Source organism: Myotis davidii, unplaced genomic scaffold (genome assembly GCF_000327345.1).
Source record: "Myotis davidii unplaced genomic scaffold, ASM32734v1 scaffold299, whole genome shotgun sequence".
In the NCBI taxonomy this organism is placed as follows: Eukaryota; Metazoa; Chordata; class Mammalia; order Chiroptera; family Vespertilionidae; genus Myotis; species Myotis davidii.
In genome coordinates this window covers 7,033,168-7,038,121 of record NW_006293088.1, presented here as the reverse complement: position 1 = coordinate 7,038,121, position 4,954 = coordinate 7,033,168, and positions in this window count along the sequence as shown.

Here is a 4,954-nt window from a genome sequence, read left to right as displayed (position 1 = left end):
GGCGCCGGGCAGGGGGCGGCTTTCACCTTGGCTGCTGCCGCCAGGCCCAGAGGCAGACAAGACAGCCCTGGAAACTGCCGGGGGAGAGGCGGCCCAGTGCCCAGAGGGGGGGAGGAAGGCTGGCTCCCTTCCTCATGTTTAAGAGACGGCAAAGGCAGACACGCACTGTTTGATGCCTTCACAGACTGCTCTAGGCGGCCCTCGGATGTGCCCGGGCCCCGGGGGCCTTACCTAAATAAGCTCCAGATCTGTCAACATCAGTTGGGGGCGAAGGGGGGGGCAGGGATTTAGAAGGGGGGTGAGAGAGGCCCAGCTGGTGTTGCTCAGTAGTTGAGTGCCAACCCGTGAACCAGGAGGTCACAGTTTGATTTCTAGTTGGTCATGGCACACGCCCAGATTGGGGGCTCCATCCCCGGGGGAGGGCATGCAGGAAGCAGCCGATCAACGGTTCTCTCTCATCACTGATGTTTCTATCTCTCCCTCTCTCTTCCTCTCTGACATCAGTGGAAATATATTAAATATAAAATTAAAAGGAGGGGGATGCGGGAAGCTGCGAACAAGGAAATGGAGGGATAGGCAGCAAAAGCAACCTAAGGAGGAGAGCAACTAAGACAGTGTCGGGCCCGAGCCCACGGTTTTCATCGTCCCCCGGGTCCAAGTCCCGCACCTTAATTACGGAGCGGGCAGTGAGGGGCTCAGGTACTCAAGGATGGCGGTGTGCGACCACGGACTGCGCTCCTATGTGGTCCCGATCGTGTAAAACTCGCCAGTTTTGGTCCTCACAGGGGCCTCTTCGTGCTCCTGCTCCTGCTCCTCCTCCTCTTCCTCCCGGCACAGCCACCATCCCGGACAGGAGCAGCCGGCCCGGAGCAAGGCAGCGCTCATGTTGTAGAAGCTCTCCAGGCCGGCTCCACAGAGACAGGGACGCTGCACAGAGGAACAGAGACATTCCAGAGATTCTTCACGTGCAAGCGGATATTTCCTCTGAGGGTTTCTAGACTAAATAACACGCCTTGTGTCTACAGGACGGGGTATACTGCTGGCCTGGCAATGCTCTCGCACGGGGTGAGCGCAGGGGGCCCGGGCGCCTGGGGGGAGAGGAAGGTGAGGCTGCCTGAGTCACGTCTCTTCTGGGAGAATATCTCCCTCCACCTGACACGACACCCATTTCAGATTCGGAGGGGGATTTTGTTGGCAGACCTTGGGAATGAAATGGGCTGGACTTCTGAGAATAAATATACCTGGGCCTCTCATTAACCATTTTCATATATATATTCCTCACCCCAGGTTATTTTTTCCATTGATTTCTATAGTGGAGGGGCGGGAGGATGGAGAGAGAGAGGGAGAGAGAGAAAGAGAAAGAGATGATTGGTTGCCTCCTGCATGAGCCCCTACCAGGATGGAGGAACATGCAACAGAGCTATGTGCCCTTGACAGGGCATCGAACCCACGACCCTTCGGTCTGCGGGCTAGTGCTCTAACACTGAGCAAACCAGCCAGGACTCATGTATATTTTTAATAGACTTTATTTTTTAGAGCAGTTTTAGGTTCATAGCAAAATTGAGGAGCAAGTACAGAGATTTCCTATAGATGCCCTGCCCACCCCACATGCACAGCCCCTCCCCCACTACGACCATCCCCCACCAGATGGGACACTGGTTACAATCGGTGAACCTGCATCGCACATCATTGTCACCCTAAGTCTGCACGTCACATTAGGGTTCACTCTTGGTGTTGGACATCCTGTGGATTTTGGCAAACGTGTAACAACATGTGTCCACCATCGCAGCGTCATGCAGCGTCATTTCACTCCTAAAAACCCTCCCTAGGCATCCCTCCCTCCCCGCTGATCACACGGTCTGCAGCCTTTTCAGCTTGGCTTCTTTCACTTAGTCATATGCACTTCGGGTTCCTCCATGTCTTTGCATGGCTTGGTAGCTCATTTCTTCGGTGCTAAACAATATTCCATAGCCCGGGTGTAGCCATTTTTATCTGCAGGGTGTGGCAAGAGTAGGTCTACAACTGTGGCTTGAATTTGCATCTCTCTGATCATGAGTGACATGGAGCATCTATCTCTTCACGTGTGTGTTGTTGGCCATCTGCATGTCCTCGGCGGAGAAGAGTCTATTCAGGTCCTTTGCCCAGTTTTTAACGGGATTGTCTGTGGGGTTTTTGGGGGGCGGGGGGAGTGTTGAGTTTTACAAGTTCTTTCTAAACGTTGGATGTTTACCCCTTATTAGATGTATCATTGGCAAATATGTTCTCTTCAGAGGGTTGTTTTCCATTTTGCTGATGGTTTCCTTTGTTGTGCAAAGACGTTTTAGTTTAATGTAGTCCTATTTGTTTATTTTTCCTTTTGTTTCCCTTGCCCAAGGCAATATATCAGAAAAAATGTTACTAAGAGACATGTCGAGATTTTACTGCCTGTGTTTTCTTCTAGGAGTTTTATCATTTCGAGTCTCACATTTGAGTCTTTAACCCATTTTTAGTTTATTCTGGTGTCTGGTGTGAGAAGGTTTCATGCTTTTGCACGTATCTGCCCAGTGTGCCCAACTCCACTTACTGAATAGACTCTCTTTACCCCGTTGTATGGTTTTGCCTCCTTTGTCAGATATTAATCGACCGTAAAGCTGTGGGGTTCCTCTTGGGCCCTCTACTCTGCCCCATGGATCTGTGTGCCTGCTTTTAGGCCAGTGCCATGATGTTTTGATTACGATGCTTTTAAAAGTCTCTCGTCGCAGATCCGCCAGATTCTCCCCGGTGCCGCAGTGTCTCTACCGTCACCGAGTCTGGGAACCTTAAAGCTCTTTGAGGCCCGGAGGAAGGAGGCAGTGAACTGAAGTTACATAACCGGCATGAGCAGCGCTGAGCTAGCCTGAGCGTGTAGCCCGCCTACTTGCAGGAAACCATTTAATCCCCTTCGAGAAATCCAGCAGAAAAACCAATGTTAGACCAGAAATTCAACTACTCGCAGCCTCTACAACAATCCTATCTAGAAAGGTCTGCGTACAACCAACACCAAGCTGAACGTCCCGCGAGAGAAAAGCAGGTCTCGGGCTACTCCGACTTCCTAGTCAGGTGTTGCCAAGAACCTGCCTCTTCCGTCCTAACGGCTTGGTACACACGCTCATGCCTTGATGGCCGTCACTGGGTACCACCTGCATTAGCTTGAACCAAGGTTAAAGTGCCGCCCCAACTGATGAACTTGAGCAGCTATAGTAACAAGTGTAGTGTGTGTATCTCGCTGCGTAGGGACTGCCCCTGGAGAACAGAACCTACTGTGCGCACATGTAGTGTCTTATCCACACAGGACCGTGAGGAGGGGGGGAAGAGGCAGGGGAGGAAGCAAAGGTTGCCCCGAGCACAGTCACCATCTCGGCTGAGGTGGCTGCTCAGGGAGACAGACACTGACGCTCCCCACCCCTCCTCCCCTACCCCTCCTCCCTCGCCCCGCCCCACTCCGGCTGGGAGGACCGCTGTGCCTGGCTCTCTCAGACACGTGCATGGCCGTCTCCCGGGCCCCCCTCCAGGAGAGGTTTAGCTTCGATTCTGTAAGAGACCGACAGGACTGGCCCTGCCCCTCCTCCTTCTTCCCGCCTGGACGGTGGGCGCGATTCCCGGAGCTGCAGCAGCCATTGGTGACCATGCGGTGGCCAACCAGCCCTTTAGTCCACAGTCTAGTCGCCTCGTGCCCAAGGGCCACTCCAGCTGCCAACCCTCTCTCCCCGGGCGTGACTATGGCAATACTAGGGCACGGGAAATGCCCGGAACATCATTCAACCAGAGGAGACAACTGCTCTTAAAACTAACCGCTGGCCTAGCACGCTCAGCGAAAACAAGTGGAACAAGAAGTTAAAAGACTATTCTGCTTCCATTCTGGTGAAGGTCCCGAGGCAAAGCGCAAACCAGTGGGCACCAGCTACTCCCGCGTTGCCAAATGAGGCCCCAGGCCAGCCCAGAGAGCGGTCTGTGGACCCGTGACCCCACAGGTGGAGGCTGGCAAGGCCAAGGGGCGGGGGGGAGACTGGGAATGAGATGATTACTTTAAGGAGAATTGTTGGAAGCTATGGCACTTCCCCCACACACCCACCCCACCATGATGAGAGGAGGGCCTATGAGCTTCCAGGAGGCCCCTGCAGAGACGTACATCCCCAGGAGCTTGGGGACCGCACAGCCGGTGTCTGTACACGCCCACGAGATCCAAACAGCAAGAAACCCTCAGCCAGAACAAGGAGAGGTGGCTGCCCGGGTGGGTACCGAGTACCACCCCCTGTGGCTTGCCCAGCGCCCAGATGTGGGCATGAGAGAGAACGGGCCCAAGGGCTGCCGGGGAGAGGGGCTAAGGCACTAGCTGAAGAGTCCTCATGCCCCTGAGGGAGCCACCGTGAGCAACCCCCAGCTCACGGGGTCTCCAAGGAACCCCAAAACCCCTTCCCAGGGAGTCAACCTTTAATATTTTCTATGGCCAAAGGGAGCCAAGGCTGGCTGCAATCCCCACCCCCACCCCCCGCCCCAACGGGAGGCCTGTGCGGAACAGGAGGCCGAGAAAGACAGGACTCTCCTCTGAGTGACTTCAAGCTGCACACGGGTCTCCTGCCTGTGGACGTGGCCTTGGACGGAGACCTGCACCGTTGGTCCTGAGTCTCCTGCACGTCTTGGGCTCCTCTGCCTCAGGCCCCTGGCAGGTGCATCCTTTGGAGTAAATGCAGATGGGAGCCACAGGGTCCAGAGCGCAGTCCTCTGTGGGTCTCGGGCCGCCAGTGCATTAAGTATAAACAGTCGCGTCCAGGAGCACGAATTACATGATTCCTTTTGAGATGTGTGGGAACAGCTCCGTCTGTGGCATCCCGCCTGCAGGAGCCTGCTGCACTGGAGCCTGGCCTCTCACTGAGGCCCAGCGCGGCTCAGCCTCGGCCGGTGAGGGGCCGGCTGGGTCTTTGCACCGGACAGCCTG